Source organism: Mus musculus, chromosome 7 (genome assembly GCF_000001635.26).
Source record: "Mus musculus strain C57BL/6J chromosome 7, GRCm38.p6 C57BL/6J".
Classification (NCBI taxonomy): domain Eukaryota; kingdom Metazoa; phylum Chordata; class Mammalia; order Rodentia; family Muridae; genus Mus; species Mus musculus.
This window is the reverse complement of record NC_000073.6, coordinates 123,202,786-123,220,690: the sequence shown is the minus strand read 5'-3', so window position 1 is coordinate 123,220,690 and position 17,905 is coordinate 123,202,786. Positions and strand designations below refer to the sequence as shown.

At 48.7% G+C, this 17,905-nt stretch overlaps 1 protein-coding gene across 6 annotated transcripts in view; it reads right to left on the bottom strand.

The window, feature by feature from the left end:
• Slc5a11 (solute carrier family 5 (sodium/glucose cotransporter), member 11) overlaps window positions 1-6,097 on the bottom strand; it is a 59,795-nt gene extending 53,698 nt beyond the window's left edge. For 3 of the 6 annotated variants that reach the window (XR_001785540.2, XM_011241767.3, XM_011241766.3), the window contains exon 1: window positions 5,694-6,097. The gene's annotated coding sequence lies outside the window, so the exon portion shown is untranslated. The remainder of the gene's footprint in view (window positions 1-5,693) is intronic. The other 3 variants (XM_011241768.2, XM_006507712.3, NM_146198.2) reach the window with 2 other exon arrangements.
• Between the last annotated feature and the right edge of the window lie 11,808 nt (window positions 6,098-17,905).

Genomic DNA, 17,905 nt, shown 5'->3' with positions numbered 1-17,905 from the left:
GAGGAAGAGAAAACAAGGGCAAGTGCCAATATAAGCTCTTATAGGGAAACAAGGAAAGGAAGGAAGGAAGGCATTGAAAGGCAGGCATTGTGTTTCATGGCCTATGAAACAGGAGGAGCAGGCAAGCTCCAGTCCAGCTCTGCCCTCCCCTGAGGCCCAGGCAGGGCTGGAATTTACAGCCCCTGGTTTCTGTGGACAGGGATAATGATACCTGAGCCGAGGTGTTATGTGACCGGAGACAGGCTCTAGAATGGGGATGGGAGGTGGTAGATTCCAGCTCTGACTCTGGAGGCTCGGGGAGGAAGGGAGCTCCATGGGTCTTGGGTGCTGTCTTAAGGATCAGAGCCCCACTGGGTAGGACATGCTCTCTCTGCCTTTAAAGGAGAGGAAGTTGTGGGTCTTAGAGGTGTAGCATCCTGTCTGAGGTCACATAGGCGGTGAGACAGCCTGAGGCCCAGCTTGGCAGACCCACTGCCTCAGAAACAGTGAACTCTGGGGAAAGACAGAATGCAATTCAGGTAGGGATAGTTGCTGTACCTGAGAAAAGTGATGGATGGATCTAGAAAATCTCAGAAAAGGAAAAGAAGCAAGAAGGGAGAAAGGACCGCGGCCTTCGCTTTGAACCCTCGGGGCCATCGGTGTCCCCAGCCCCGCCCCCCACCGGGCTCCTTTCTGCCCATTGCCTGCCAGGCACTGAGGAGCCCACACATAAGCAAGTCTTTCATCACTGCTGGGGGAGGCTGGCACAGCATCTAAGTGATTGAGAGACTTTGGAGCCGGGAAGCTGCTTCTTCACGGTGGGGACAGGAGCTGAGCCACAGATGCTGGGAACCCAGACCTGCCTCCCTGCACCTGCCTTGACCCACAGCCCACAGTACAACTGTGACCTTAGTGGCAAATAGCTTGGGTGCAGAGTATGTGGTGTACTCCCCGCAGACTCTCGTTTCATCCTCCTGGTACCTTCGGCTCGTGGGTGAAAAACAAGGCACCGGGATACCAAAGTGAAGCCGGGTCAGGCCCTGGATGTGCCCATCAAGGCCACAGGTGCTATTGGAACACAGGACAGAAGGTCGCTGTGTCCGAGCAGCTGTCTGTTCCGCTTTCCTCCCTTTGACTGCTTTATTATACATAACGTTATATATGTGCTGGGACTTAGGACTCAGTAAAGTATTTGTTAGGCACTGTCTATGTGGCAGGTTCTGTGTTATGCCCTGGACATGCAGTAGGATATAAAATCTGGCTTATTTTTTTTTACATGCATGTGCCTGGATAGATACATGTGCACATGTGTATCTCATGCATGCATGAGCTCAGGAGAGAGCGCTGGACCCTCTGGCACCAGTTATAGGATGGTATGAGGCACTGCGTGGTACTGAACCCAAGGCCTCCAGAAGAGCAGCCAGGGCTCTTAACCACTGAGCCATCTCTCTAGCCCATTTAGTAGGTGCCAGCTGTGTGCCAGGCTCTGTGTTAGGCCCTGGAAGTCCAAAGGAACATTCATTAGCTATCATCTGTGTGCCAGGTTCTACATAGTGAGCTCTATCTGACTTTGAGGGCTCAGTAGAGCAAGTATCTATTAGGCACTAGCTGTGAGCCAAGCTCGCCACATTTAGGGAGGCAGCCTCCCTCCCATTCTCATGGTTTTCACCCCAGGCCCTTGCCATGCCGTGGCTGCCTAAAACCATCAAATGAAATGAGCTTCCCTCGTTTCTCTGTGCCTTTTGCACAGAGCACCATGATTATCTGAACCTGGCCTGCCTCCGAGGGCCGAGTGATGGGTGGGCCCTTCGATCCCCTCTCAAAGCCCCTGCCAGCTCCCTTCCGGAGGGGTAGGGTGGAGGGCAGCCAGTCCTGACAAAGGCTTTCTTTGCAAGCAGAACAGGCTGCCCTTGAGGTTGCCTAGTGGCCAGAGCACAAAAGGAAGCTCAGTCAAGCAGGGACAGCTCTCACCCTTCCCTTCTGGTGGTTCACAGAACGATTGTGCTAAGGGAGATGTGAAAATTTTCCACACCACAGTGCAAGGGCAAGCCAAACCAAACCAGGAAAGCAAGCTAAATCAGGGCCACCTGTGGCCGACTATATTCGCTCCAGGCTTTTGTTTTGTTTTGTTTTGTTCTGTTTTTTTTTTGTTTGTTTGTTTGGTTTTTTTTTTTTTTTTGGTCTCAGTCTGGCTCCTGTGTGTGCCTGCTGATGAGAGTCACATTCTTTACAACTAATGTGTGTTCCAAACTTTTCACAAGGGGTGGGAAAGAAGTGTTACCCACATCCTATTGCTTGTAGCTTAATGCCTTCCTGTGTATGTTAGAGACACTCCCAACATGAAGTGTCAAATTTGATGCTTCTGCCAAGATGCTGGCAAGTTTCCCAGGAAGAAGGCAAAAACAACAACAACAACAACAAAACAAAACAAACAAACAAACAAAAACCACCACCAACAACAACAACCAAAAAAAACTCCACATGTGAGGAGGCAGGAAGTGGTTGCCTTGCACCAGTAGAAAATGACAACTACTATCTAATTATAAATTTTAACTATGGGCAAAAGACTCCCTGGGAAATAGATGTATTGCTGTAAGCCGACTGTGCAGACCTCAGAACCTCAGCACACTGGCTCAGATCTCACCTGTTGCCTCTATCTGTGAGCTGGAGCAACAACTCGCAGGCTGTTTCCCCATCTATAAAATGGGGGTGGCAGTCAGGTGTCCACTGCAGTGAACAAGTGAGCAGGGTTACATGGTTTGAAATAGGATGCTTGACAGGTTCACATCCTTCAAATACGAGCAGTGGCGAAGAAAGAAAGGAGTGTGGACTTTGTGGCCAGGGAGACCTGGATGCTTGCGAGTGAATCTCATTTGCAACTCAGCATTACAAGGTCAGACCTCTAGCAACCTCCACTTAACCGGAAAGTACCTCTGGTAAATGACTGAACGAGGCCCCAGCCCAGGTTCAACTCTCTGACTTCTCCCCACCATGAGGTAGAGAGAACCTTCAGCAGAAGCCCAGAAGTGACACCAAGCTCTGAGCTGTGCTCACTCACACCCTCCTCCCTGTGCCTCAGCAGGAACCTGCCACTTCATAGCCACAAGCTGGCCCTGATCTAAGGAAGTTGGTGGTGGACCAGCCTAGCTAGGGGGAGAGGGTCCACTGCAAGGGCAGGAAAACTGAGAGGGCCTAGGGCTGCTGGAAGAAGGAGCTTACCAGCCTCTTGATGCTTGGAATAGAAGAGGGCTGATAGAGGCTGGAGAAATGGCTTAGTGGTTAAGAGGCAGATTTCTGAGTTCGAGGACAGCCAGGGCTATACAGAAAAACCCTGTCTTGAAAAAACAAAAAACAAAACAAAACAAAACAAAACAGCACTGTCTGCTCTTCCAGAGGTCCTGAGTTCAATTCCTAGCAACCTCATGGTGGCTCACAAACATCTGTAATAGGATCTGATGCCCTTTTCTGGTGTGCATGAAGACAGTATACTCGTATACTTAAAATAAATAAATCTTAAAGAAAAAGGCTGGGCTGGTGAGATGGCTCAGCAGGTAAGAGCACCCGACTGCTCTTCCGAAGGTCCGGAGTTCAAATCCCAGCAACCACATGGTGGCTCACAACCATCCGTAATGAGAGCTGACTCCCTCTTCTGGAGTGTCTGAAGACAGCTACAGTGTACTTACATATAATAAATAATAAATAAATCTTTAAAAAAAAAGAAAAAAGAAAAAGGCTGATGGACAGACTCATCCTGGCTCATTAGAACAAAACAAAACAAAACAAAACAAAAAAAAGACCCACAGTTCTGGTGGTAAGGGAAGAATTTCAAAGTATGGGAGAGCAAGGCAATTTTCCCTAATGGGCTACAGGGGGTAAGAGATGGGAGTACTGGGAACTGGATGAGTCTTCTCTATCTACCTATCCCATTCTAGGATGACCCTGTCCCAAAATACCAGAGAACAGGAGTCACAAGATCATCTATTTAACCCAGACATGTTCATTCAAAGGCCAACATGGCATCTCTCACAGATGCCCACAGATGTCCAAAATTACCAAGTACAGGCCAGATATCAAGCTCTTCAGCAGATGGCAGGTGCCTCTGACACTCTGGCTATGACACTAACTGAAGCCCAAAGCATCCTTAAGTCACATCCACCCACAACCCCAGTTATCTACTGGTTTATTCATCCATCTTTCCATGTGTCTACCCATCCAAGAATCCATCTGTCCCTCCATCTATCCATCCATTCATCCATCTGTACATCCATATAACCATCTGTCTACCCAACCATCCTTCTACATGTCTACCCTTAAGAATCCATATGTCCATCCATCCATCCATCCATCCATCCATCCATTCATCCATCCGTACATTCGTACATCCATATATCCATCTGTCTACCCAGCCATCCTTCCACATGTCTACCCCTAAGAATCCATCCATCCATCCATCAGTCGTCCGTCCATCCGTCCATCCATGATCCACCTATATATCCAGCCAGACATCCAACAAGGACTATCTGAGCATCCTAGTGTGCCAACCACTATATCTAAGAACCAAAGATGTCATAGCATGCAAGCATCTATCAAATAATTGACCATGTCTTTCTCAGTTCCCCACATCTATTCACCTGCAGTTCTATTTTCCTCTACTTCCAAAACATGCCTTGAACCTGTCCGTGTTCCTTAAGTCACCTTCATCCTAACAAACCACCTTCACTTATGTCCAGCCCAGATCAAGGAGCTACTCTCTTCCTGCCTGCTGCCTCCTTAGATTCCTCCTTAGATTTCTCCCTGTTATGGAAGCCAGAGAAGAATCTGAACACAAAACAATTCACTTGCTTGTTTCCATCCATTCTTTGAAAGCTTGCTTACGAGCTCAGGGTCCTTGGCTTCCATTCCCTGTCCCACCTATAGATCCCATCTGCCCTCTCCGGGCCTCATTCTAAGTCAGGACCCTTTCATATCAAATGGCATTTTGCTCACAGTATAATGAAACCTAGCACATGGTTGGTAGAACTCTCCCGTACTTCCTTGTCTCACAGTAATGTGAGCAGAAGGAAGGCAGAGGTAACTAGCCCGTCTTATCTTGTGCCCCCAAAGCAGACACTCCATAAACACCAATCTTCCAAACAAATATCCCAGAAGGGCAGCCCTTGTCAAATGCAGAGTTCCAGAATCAGCTATCAACCATCCTTTCAGACCATCAGCTTTGCCCTGTTCACTTGTGTCACCTTGAACAAGTTGTTCAGTGGCCTTAAGGGACATCTGTTTAACCACCCTCCCTAGCAGCTGTGCAGTTGGAAGAGATCCAGCCCCTTAGGTGGGCTGTGCAGGTAGGGCATGCCTTTGCCTTGCTAATTAACAGCAGCAGGATAGCCTTCCAGATTCCTGGGACCTGCGATGCTTTCCCCTTCCTTATCGCTGCAGACTCCTCTGCCACACCTGAGGGCTGGGCCAGGCTGACCTCCAAATTCTCATCTGACAAAGAAAGAACATGAAGCTTTTGTGCCTCAGTGTTCCTGAGTAGAAGAGCTGAGACCCCTGGCCTATGCTGTCAGCTGCTGACACCACCCCAAACCACACTCTGTAGGCCAGGAGCAAACGAAACTTCTCAGATGAGAGCTAGGCCAGAGTGGTTATCCAGTCCTCGGACCCAAGGAGCTTCCCAGTTTAGACAGTGGGTGTCTCAGGGAGGAAGGAGGGAATCTTACCTTCTTCAGGATGCAGGCTCTACTGCCCTAGGGTCTCGGGGACTTCAGAGGCCGAAGGCAGTGGCTGTGCAAAGGGAGACCCCTGGGATGTCCTGTCCTTTGCAGCAGGGAGCAGCAGAGGACAGCAGAGACCCTGCCTTCTTGCCTGCTGCTGAGAAAGGTTCCACAAAGGTCAAACTCCAAACTCTAGCCTCAGCTGCAGCAGCAGTTTAAAGGAAGCCTGGATGATCTCTCCAGAACCCTTGAACTCTGAGCAGGCCCCGTGAGGAAAGGGGCCTGCCCTGCCCTCATTGGGCCTTGGCCAGTGCCCTTACCTGGCAGGGGGCCCATGGCCTGGAGAGGCAGGGGAGACTGGAGCCTGGGTCCTGGGCTGCCTCGCTCACTCACTCTCCCTCCCGCCCGCCTCCCCTCCACTCTGGGAGCAGGCAGCCTTAAGACAGCTGGAGGAGCAGGGGGAGAAGGGGGTGCAGGAGATAAAAGGGACACGCCCAGAAGAGCAGCAGCCCCAGTGCAGCAGCAGCTGTGTTTAGTCTCAGACCAAGGCAGGACAGACACACAGCATCCAGACTAACTGTCAGGAGGAAACAAGCCCTGGACAGAGCTCCCACAGCTCAGGGCTCCAGGGCAGGCAGGGGAAGAGCTGTGAGGCTTCCAGCTGCTCAGGGCTGCAAACAGTTTCATTTCATTCCTAGCATTTGCAGGCTGCTACGCTGAAGTCACTGTCAGTGTTACTGGGTGAAAAATCACTTAGGAGACACCTGAGAATGTGTCTGTCAGGGTGTTTCCAGAGAGGTTTATCCAGGGGAATCTACCCTCAATGTGGGCAGCAGCATCCTATGGGATGGGTTAAAAGGAAAACAAAAGAGGAGGACTGTGCAAGCCCAAGAACCTGAGTTTGGATCCCCGGTACCATGTGATGTCTGTAACCCCAGCACTAGGGGCTTGGGGCCAGGAGGATGGCATGCTCACTGACCAGCCCATCTACCAATCAGTACACTTCAATTTCAGTGACTGTCTCAAAAATGAGGAGGCAGAGGGGTGTAGAGGCACATGTCTTAATCCCAGCATTCCAGTGGCAGGGGCAGAGAGGCAGAGAGGCAGAGAGAGAGGCAGTGAGGCAGAGAGGCAGAGAGGCAGAGAGGCAGAGAGGCAGAGAGGCAGAGAGGCAGAGAGGCAGAGGCAGAGAGGCAAAGGCAGAGGCAGAGAGGCAGAGGCAGAGGCAGAGGCAGAGAGGCAGAGAGGCAGAGAGAGAGGCAGAGAGGCAGAGAGGCAGAGAGAGAGGCAGAGAGGCAGAGAGAGAGGCAGAGAGGCAGAGAGGCAGAGAGGCAAAGGCAGAGGCAGAGAGGCAGAGGCAGAGGCAGAGGCAGAGGCAGAGGCAGAGGCAGAGGCAGAGGCAGAGGCAGAGGCAGAGGCAGGCAGAGAGCTCTGTGAGTTTGAGGCCTGCCTGGTCTACATAGTGAGTTCTAGTACAGCCAGAGCTAAAGTAACATTCCATCTTGAAAATAATATCATCATTATCATTACCATCATCATCATGTAGTAAATGATAAAGGAAGGCTCCTCAATTCACCTCTGGTCTCCACATATGTAAATGGTTGAGTGCACCCACACACATTGCACAACACACACACACACACACACACACACACACACACACACACACATAAAGAGTGAGCTGAGCACATTCATCCCTCCCTGCCTTGGTGCCTCATGCTGCTGCTGCTTTCTGTACCTACTTCGTCACCACAGCCTAACTCGATTTAGTTTGAGACTCCACTCTGAATTTCCCACCTTTCTAGAATAAAATAAAGATCGGGCCATAGACTCTGCAATGGTCCCAAGGTCAGAGCCTGCCAGAGAGAAGGATTTCCAGAAGGAGAAGGAGAAGGAGAAGGAGAAGGAGAAGGAGAAGGAGAAGGAGAAGAAAGAAGGAAGAAGAAGAAGAAGAAGAAGAAGAAGAAGGAGGAGGAGGAGGAGGAGGAGGAGGAGGAGGAGGAGGAGGAGGAAGAAGAAGAAGAAGAAGAAGAAGAAGAAGAAGAAGAAGAAGAAGAAGAAGAAGAAGAAGAAGAAAGAAGAAGAAGAAGAAGAAGAAGAAGAAGAAGAAGAAGAAGAAGAAGAAGAAGAAGAAGAAGAAGAAGGAAGAAGAAGAAGAAGAAGAAGAAGAAGAAGAAGAAGAAGAAGAAGAAGAAGAAGGAAGAAGAAGAAGGAAGAAGAAGAAGAAGAAGAAGAAGAAGAAGAAGAAGAAGAAGAAGAAGAAGAAGAAGAAGAAGAAGACGACGACGAGGACGACGACACCAGAAGCCAGGGCCATGTGGCCCACAGCAGCACAGTAACAGAACAGTAACAGTAACAGAAGTAGGTTGTTGTGGATGACACTCTGCAGCCCCAATCCAGTCCTGATCACTTTGGACACCTCTTGGGGACCTGGGGGCAGATTCCAGGAGCTTTCAGAGGGAGCCTGTAGGGCTAGCAAAACACGGCAGGGGGAGCTGCCACCCACAGCGGAACATGCACTCCAATGAAGGAGGAGAGACAGCCATGACCCAGCCCCAGTGGTGTCACAACATAGGAACCTTTTCAGTTCTACAGAGCTCATGGTGGCCATATGTGAGGGCCAGAGGTGGCCCACTCGGCTATGGCTGTCACCTCTGACAGTTGCTCTAAGTACCTGAGTGGGGGAGAGGGTACGGGGTTGGGGGGGGGATGAGGGGGATGTGTGTGTGTGTGTGTGTGTGTGTGTGTGTGTGTGTGCGCGCGCGCGCTCTCTCTCTCTTGCATGCATGTGCTTGGTACCTGCCTTTCATTACCTCCATCTCCTGCCCTTGTCCCTCCTGCTGCTTCTCTTTAGGATGTGTCCTGATGGTCCCCTCTACTCTCTTGTCATATCCATAGGTCTATATTTTTTTAAAGCTGAATGCTGTGTATGAGAGAAAACGTGTGCTATTGATCTTTCTGAGTCTGGCTTATTTGGCTTTGACAATTATTTGGGGTAACCCCTAATGCCCTTTTCTAACTGCTGACCTAGCTATCCCCAGGGGTACACTGCAAATACTTGCTGTTTCTCATGGCCACGCGCTCCCCTCATGGATGCTTCCTTCTCTCTCCTCCTATTCTTCTTCCTCCTCTTTCTTTCTGCCACCCCAGATCAGGTAAATCAAAACCCTCCTACCTCTAATCCCTCCAGTGGATTAGAAATCGCTGTGGCCATTTTTATTTAACCAGTAGTTTTAAATTAAGGAACTAGATTTGCAGAACAAAAGCTGGTAACAAGAGAATGCACGTGTAGACCTAGAACTTCCATACAGAATTTAGCATTACAATGCATAGCAGCCAACCAAACCTCTAGACCTTGCATGCATATCGATGTAGCAGGGGTCCACAGGAATGATAATGTTTAAAAGGTAGTTCACAGGAAGAGCTAGCCTGCAGACAGGGCGAGCCTTGGCTCCCAGCTCTCCCTGATTGGCCAGGACCTGCCAGTTTCATCGAGAATTCCAAACTTTATTTTTCTCTCTTTTTTGTGGCTTCAGAGAGGAAAATCCACACTCTGGCCCCTCTGATCTTTTAACCCAGACTTGTGCTGCTGGAATTTTTGGATCCCTGCTATCTCCATCTGTTTGTTGCTCCTGTTGTTGCTGTAGCTTATTTTCAGAGCCTGGATAATTTATAAAGCATAAAAGTTTACTGTGTTTATAGTTCTGGAGGTTGGGGTTGCCTGCATCTACAGCAACTGCAGGTGAGTACAAAGCCTCAGAGGGAATATATGAAGTGTCTGAGCACTGATTTTTCGTGTCTGAAATGCAGGGTGCTAACAGTACCCAGACGGTTGGTTCATCAAGGGGACGCCTTGAGATGCTGCCTATAACATTTGTCCCAGCTCAAGGATCATTTCCCTTTTCTTCTCTTTAACGCAGGCGTGTTTTGTGGAGTTCTCCAGTGGCAGACAGAGTGCAGGGCAGCCATGAGAATCCAGCTGTCTGCGCTGAAGCTGACTTAAGGAAATGTGCAGGGTCCAGTGTTGTTGTGCACACCAGGGGATGCTGAGGCAGGCTGTTCAAAGCCAGCCTGGGTTCCATAATGACAGAAAGGAAAGACTGCAAACACTAAGGACACTGATTTGAACAGGGAAGTCGAACTCATTTCAATAAATACACAGGGAGGGGGGTGTTGCCATCTTAGGACTGGTTTCCTAAGTGTCTAATAACTCTGGAAATAGTCTACCTAACATAAATTCCTGCATCCAAGGGTAGCTCACAATCAGAATATTGACTGCAAAAGCTCTCTGGAATCTTTCAAAGTGAGCCCCCCTGCCCCCCAGGCAAGAGGTCTGAGAACCACTGTATCATGCTGCATCTCTGTCCTGTGAACTCTCTGAAACACATCCTGCCTAAACCCAGAGCCGCCGCGGGGTTTAAGTGTGAAAGGTGGCAGGACTCAGTCAGTGAAGTGCTTGCCCTGTGAGTACCAGAAAGAACCCAAGTGCAATCCCCAGCACCCACAGAAAAGCCAGATGCAGCAGTGTGTGCCTGTAATCCCAGGGCTAAAGGGTGGGACAGAGACAAATTGGCAAACTTCAGGTTTAGTGAGAGACCCTGTCTCAAAATGTAAGGTGGCAAGGAATCCAGGAAGACACCTAACACGGACCTCAGGGCTTCACATGCCCACACACACACACACACACACACACACACACCAACAGTGTCTTCTGATAAGGGCCGACCTTGGGATGCCTGTAAGGGCAGCAGGCACTGCATTAGTGCAAGCGTTTGTATCTCCATTAACCAGAAAGGGCACTGCAAAGGAGGCTGTTAAAGCACACGACCCCTTTACCTTAATCAGTAAGCACTCCAACCTCAGGGGTTGAGGTTAAAGCTCAACACTGGCAGGGCTTGAGGTCTGAAGTGGAATGTGACCACACTGGAAGTGTTATCAGAGTGGAACAGGATCAAGGGACGCTGAGCGCTGCGCTTTGTATCTGAATCTGTGGAAAACTTTATCCTCCGGGTCAGAGGTTCAAGGCATCTGGAGGTGAGACCTGGGGAAAAGTGCTTAGGATTGAGGATGTCGGTTCTGGATCCGTGGTTATCTCTTGAGTGCGTGTATTATAAAAGCACCCCTCCCCCCTCCACTGCCCTTCCCCCTTCCCCCCCAAATTTCATTTTCATGGGAGTGATCTAGAAACAAGAGCTACAACTAAGGAAGTATGGAGGAGGGGGTGCAGGGGGGAAACTATGCGTGACGATGCACAGGGAAACTGACCCGACATAAGGAACTCCATTCAGTAACCTGTGATCCATGGAGCTGAGACTGGGCTGTCCCAGGTATAACTGCTGTGTGTCATGTTGATGAGCTAAGGGTTCAACAGGGAATTCCTTGCTTCCCACCTCTAACTCCCAATGCCGCACAGAGATGCTGGACCAGACCACTGGGGGGACTGTAGCCAGTAGGAAAGAGGTCTCACACTGTGCCCATGACTTGGGGCCAGCCACAAGATGGCTTAACCTTTTGAGTGCTTGCCACTCTCACCATGTGGTACTCTGGGCTTCCTTAAGAATCTAGTGTTCCTTGGGGCTGGAGTGACAGCTCAGTGATTAAGAGTACTGACTGGTGGCATCCCAGCACTTGGGAGGCAGAGGCAGTTGGATTTCTGAGTTCCAGGCCAGCCTGGTCTACAGAGTGAGTTCCCGGACAGCCAGGGCTACACAGAGAAACCCTGTCTCAAAAAAAAAAAAAACAAAAAACAAAACAAAACAAAAAACAAAGAAACAAACAAACAAAAAAGAAAACTGACTTCAAGAGGTCCTGAGTTCAATTCCCAGCAACCACGTGGTAGCTCACAACCATCTGTAATGGATCTGATGCCCTCTTCTGGTGTGTCTGAAGAGAGCAACAGTGTACTCACATAAATAAATATATCTTAAAAAAAAATGAAAAAGAATCTTAGAGTTTCATCCAGCAAGTTTTTTTGCTAGATGTAATCCTTCCCGTTGGACTCCCAGCCTCTGGAACTATGGGGAGATAAAACTATATGCTTTATACATTACCCAGGCTCTCAGATTCAGTTACGGCAACAGAAAACAAACTAAGATATCAGCACAACAAAACTCGCACTATCACAAGTCTGGAGCGCAGGGTGTTTTTGCTGAATGCTTGGTATGGGGTTGAGTCGGCATGGGGCCAGCTGCATGACCCTCATAGCTGGGGTCTGTGGCCAGTGTTCAATTAAACCTTGTAGTTAGGATGTCACCTGCTGTCAATCTATGCCTAAACCCATCCATTAAGTCAGAGCCTTGGAATGTCATCTTCCGTTAGTGGCTAGACCTAGAGCTGGGGACCAGGTCTTCAACACACAAGCCACTTCACATCCACACTGGAATAGCCTCGTGTTACTGCAGCACCGGGTTTGGCCCTAGCATGCCCACCCAAAGCTCACGGAGGGAATGGCCTATGGTGAGTACAGGGCATAGTTTTAAATGAAGCTTCTGCCATCTTTCTCTAGAAGGACAGAGTGACTCCATCCTCGGCCTAGGAAGGATGGACACAATATCCTAGGATGTCATTGTCCCTCCACTTTGATTCTGGCTCCTGTGATTCAGCTGGTGTGTGACCTGGATAGGTTGTTTTTGCCTCCTCAACCTTGATGCACATCTGTAAGAGATGCACATCTGTAAGAAAAAGGAGGCAGGAAGACATATGGGGCTGAAGGTGCAAGAGAACACAAGCCAAGTGCCGAGCTTTGCTCTGTGAGAAACAAAGATGCTTTCTGCTTAACCGTTTTCAGGACAGCTGGTGTTGCTGGCTCATAACCAGGCTCCACTCCTGAACTTCTCAGGTACATTCACTGACAGTTCAAAACACCTAGCTCCAGCACTATCACCACATCCCATAGGAAGCTGTGTTAAGGTCGAGAAGGCAGATATGGGACCCTCAACGGTGCTTTGGGAAGCATCACTTGCCTGTGTGGCGCCTGTTGACACCACAGCCACACACAGTCTGTGCCTTTTCTACCCTTGGCTGGAAGAAGAATTGGCTTGTTGCAAATACTCATAGGTCACGAGTTATACCATGTCCCCTCTGCTGCTGGTTTTGTGTGTTTGGTTTGAGACACAGTCTCGTTAAGCTGCCCAGGTAGAACTTGCAGTGCTGCCTAAGCTGGCTTTGAATGTGTCCCCCTCCTGGCTTTAGCCTCCTGATGAAAAGTGCCCAGTAACATACCAGGGCCAGCGCCCTCTGAATGCTGCAGTGCTCGCTACTATAACAACCTTCATCTCATAACAAGCAGTGAGAAGTGTGCCCTCTCCTTGGCTCTCCCTTTGCTGACAGTGGAAGGCGGGGCCAGCTTGGCTTCCTTCTGTTTCTACAAACTACTGCTTCCTGAAAATGCCAAGCAGAGGTCAGTCACCAGCCTTTGGCTAACCCTGCCTCGACTACCTCAAGGAGGTGCCCACTCCCCAAATCATTACTGAAATCCTTTACTGTGTGATAACTTCTTTGCTGGAATGTGTCTCAAATGGCACCCTGCTCTCTGCAGGAGGACCTGGACAGGGCCACGTGGGTGAGGTTACTTTCCCACAGGCTCGCTCCATCTCATTAATTGTACACAAAAGTGTACAGGTCTACTTTTGAACAGCATAAAAAGTTAATACGTATCTAAGGGGAAAGAGCCTCTGAGTTTAGCAGTTTTCTCTTTCAAAAAAAAAAAAAAAGTTTTCGAAGAAACAAGCAAAACATTGTTTTGCCCACGGATGACCGGGCATTGCATGGGGGGGGTGGGTGTCTTTATTAGTTAGCACAGGCAATCGAGCGCCTCAGTTCAAAGTAGTTGGAAGCAGATAGGTTGGCTCACGTGGCTCTGGATCCACACCTTAGGGTCTGACCTACTCCAGCCACTCAGTGTGGCGTCTCAGATAGACTTCGTCTTGTCTTTACTCTCTAACAAACATTTTTTCCATTAGGATCTTGAAAAACTCAGCTGATGTCCTCAAGGGTTCAAGGTTAGGGGGAAACAGATTCTTTAACAGATTTGACAAGCCTTGACTTCCTCGGCTAGTCTCTCTTTGGTTCCCATTTGGTCACGTGCTCAACTAGGGAGGGACAGAGTGAGTTTGTCCATGCATCCACTTGTTTCTGGAAGGAAACTGGTTTGGAGTTTCTAGAAAGGAGCAGATGTGCTGGACAGACAAGTCCACAGACCCACCACCTCTTGTAGCTGTCTTGGATAAGGATTAACTGGGAAGCGCATGGTCTGATGTGACTCGGACCTGCTCCCTGTGTGTCTCCATGCAATCCCTAGCATCTTGGATCCTATCTGAGGCAGGGATGCAATTTATCCTTTTCAACTTACCTTGACCCCTTTCCAATTACACAACCCTGCCCTGAGACCAAATTGCACCTAGTAGCCCTGCAGGTGTGCCACAGTCTCACTGTTCGTGAGAGCTTTCCCCAGTGGAATGTACTCACGCTTGGTGTGGACCTTGGGAACCAAGGCTGTACAGCACCCCAGTGACTGCCTCTCCCCTGGATGTGACAGGAGAGTGACAGTGTAATACGTTGGTCCCAGTAGATGAAGCAAACCCATGTGAATCCCCAAGGAGAGCGAGTAAGGCACCCCTGGATCACTTACAGTGGCAATCAGAGACAGACTGCAGCAGCCCAGTTCTGTGTGCTTGACCTCCTTCTCTTGAAGGCTTCAATGCCGCCCCAAGCTTGTAGTTCTCTGGCCTATCGTGGCAGCATCCTCTGATCTCATCCCAAACCTTGCAAATCAAGCTCTATATTTGAACAAAACCCCTGAGGGCAGTGGTTCTCAACCTCCCTAATGCTGTGATCTTTTTAATACGGTTCCTCATGTTGTGGTGACCCCAACCATAAGATGATTTGTTTGTTCGTTTATTTTATGTATGTGAGTATACTTTGCTCTCTTCAGACACACCAGACGAGGGCATCAGATCCATTACAGATGATTGTGAGCCACCATGTGGTTGTTGGGAATTGAGCTCAGGACCTCTGGAAGAGCAGTCAGTGTTCTTAACCACTGAGCCATCTCTCCAGCCCCATAACATTATTATTTTTTTTTTTTTGCTACTTCATAACTAAAATTTTGCTACTGTTATGAGTCATGTTTTTGGATAAATCTGTTTTTCAGTGGTCTCAGATGACCCCTGGAAAGAGTCGTTTAACCCCCTTGCAAAGGGGTCATGACCCACAGGTTGAGAACAGCTGCTCTAGTTTTGTCCATGGACATTAAAGTTTGAGAAGAGATGTTTGCAGATGCTCACGGCGGGTGGTCACATTGGCAGTGAGGAGATGACCAGAGATGTGAGGCCTCTGTGCTCTCCAGGCAGGAGATTTATAAGAGAGTCATCAGTGAAGTAACTGGCTGGTATAAATTTGGGGTTTTAAATTTGAAGTAGGATTACGTGGGAAAGCCAGCTGAGCCCTCTTCTAACCGAGGTTGGTAAAGTGGGTTTTTTATGGGTTTTGTTTTGGTTTAGTTTGTTTCTGTGCGCCCCCCTGTGGCTGCCTTCTCCACTTACACGTAAGGCGATTCCCAGCGATTCTTTAGTCATGGGCGAGCACAACTCGCACCGTGATCCATCCGCACTCAGGCGAGCACAACTCGCACCGTGATCCATCCGCACTCACAAGCACACACATGCACACATATCAAGCAGTTGATACCTAGTTTCAAGGTAAAACCAATAAAAATGAAAAACAAGACCAGCAAGATGTCTCAGTAAAGGCTCCTGCCACCAAGCCTGGTGACCTGAGTTTGATCCTTCACCTTACATAGGAGACTGATTTCCTCAAGCTGTCCCAACTCACAGACACAATCAATCAATCGATAAATAGAAAATAAATATAGATCATAAATTAAATAGGTTAATTAATTAAAGGGCCAAATGAAATAATAGATAAATGATGTTATGGAAGCTGACAACCATACACACTGAAAAATACAAGCCTGGAGGACCCATGTACCTACAAAACACAAAATAACAGCCATTGTCCTGTCTAGGTCTGGGAATAGGGAAAGCTTGAAACTTTAGGGGAAAACCTTAATTCTTAATTCTTTGTGGGGTGGGGTTATTCTTTTAATTTGGCAATGATTATACAATGCCTTTTTCCCCCCTACCTGCTTTTTGGAGTATCAATAAAAGACTGGAACAAGAAAAAGGTGGGAGAGCATGAGGAGAGCGAGTGAGGTGTGCATGAGGTTGAATGGAGAGTGGGTGGAGAGAGTGTGACTGAGAGTGTGAGAAGTGTGTGTATGCCTGTGAGTAAAGGAGAGTGCATGCAGTGTGTGTGAGGTATGTTTGGAGTGTGTGTGTGTGTGTGTGTGTGTGTGTGTGTGTGTGTGTATGTGAGAGAGAGAGAGAGAAATGCACAGAGGTGTGTAGGAGTTCAAGAAAAGAAAGGCTCACAGGAGAAAAGCAAGTGCGCAGGAGAATGCAGAGTGTGTGCAGCCTCAAGCTGCGAGCGAGCGAGTGAGAAAGAGACCAAAAGAGAGAGAGAAAGAGAGAGAGAGAGAGAGAGAGAGAGAGAGAGAGAGAGAGAGAGAGAGAAACTTTAAGCCTTGAAAACTTGCCTGTCAGTTTGTACCTGAAAAGTAGACTGTGTCTGTGTATCATGTACCTTCCAGCTATCCCTGATCCCAGTTGAGAATTCCAATCCTGTGTCGAAGACAGGTATGTGTATCTAAGTGTATATGTGTGTGTTCATGTGCCCATGTGCACTGTGTGACACAGTTTTGGCCTTCTGCCAACTCTGTGTAGCTAGCATCTCTTTGTGGGCTATGACAATAACAGTTCACTCAGGTTATTATTTCTCAGGGACTTGAAGATCACTCTTGTCAAAGCCACTGACCTTTGACTTGGGCCTTCTGATGGTGACATTTTTTAACTTCCCAGGTCCCAAAATTCTATCCTTGGGATAGGCTGACACTGCTAGTTCCTAAACAGAAATTCTGTGAAGCTCTGTGGTGGGCCCTGCATTCAGAAGGCATGGGCAGCTTTGCCTGGAAACCTTCAGGCACCAGCTTCTGTCTCCTATATACACTGAGGGCTTATTCTGGGGAGATGCACTGGAGAGTGGGGGCTCCTGCTTCCACACTTGGCCTATTGGCCAACAAATGCTTGCAAAACCTGTTTGAGCTACTGGAATACTGCATAGTAGGCAAAATTAGCTGGCTCAAGTGACATTATTACTGGGGGAGGGGCATTGTCTTCCTCTTTGTAAGGACCACTGGTTACACTAGGGGCAATGAAGCAAACACAGCCATGTTTCTACCTGAGAACAGAACTTTATTTATTTCATTTATTGATTAAAGAACTTTTATGTTATGTGTCAAACATGTGCAGGCATGCATGTTGGGTCATGTGAGGTGCCCTCCCGTACAGGGCAGAGTTTCTCTATTTCTTCTTCTTTTTTATAATTTACATTTAATTTTATATGCATTGATGTTTTGCCTGCATGTGTGTCTGTGTGAGCGTGTCGGATCCCCTGGCACTGGAGTTACAGAGAAGTGTGAGCTGTCATCTGGGTGCTGGGAATTGAACCTGTCTCCTCCAGAAAAGCAGCCAAGGCAGTGCTCTTAACCACTGAGCCATCTTTCCAGCCCTGAGGGTTTCTCACCCAACCTGGAATTTGATGTTTTCAGCCAGGCTGGTGGTCACTGAGTCCAGTGAGCCTCCTGTCTCCACGCCCTGTAGCCCTGGGGTTACAGTTGCATGTGGCCATGCCTGGCTGTGTTTACACGGGGGCTGGGGGTTTGAACTCAGATCCTCATGTTTGCACTGCAAGCTCTGGTTCTCCCTTTGCCATGTCCCCCTCCTCAGACAGAACTTTTTTACAAGAAAAACAAAGCCTGTGAACAAGGATGCCTTAGTTAGGGTTCTCCTGCTGTGAGCAGACACCACGACCAAAGCAACTCTTATAAGGACAGCATGTAATTGGGCATATTCAAACCACCGCAAAGGTTGAGTCGTGGTTCGGTGATAGAGAACAGCATGTACAAGGAAGGCCCTGAGCACCATCGCATACATCACAATGTGGTGCCTCCATTGCTGTTGTGGGTGCTGGGATGTGGGGAGAAGGATATGTCCACACTTCTCTTGGACAGTTGATACTTCACAGAAACCCTGTCCTTGACAGCCCCAGAGGGGAAGCCCTGCAATGCCAACACAGTGAACACAGCATATTCTAGACGGTCA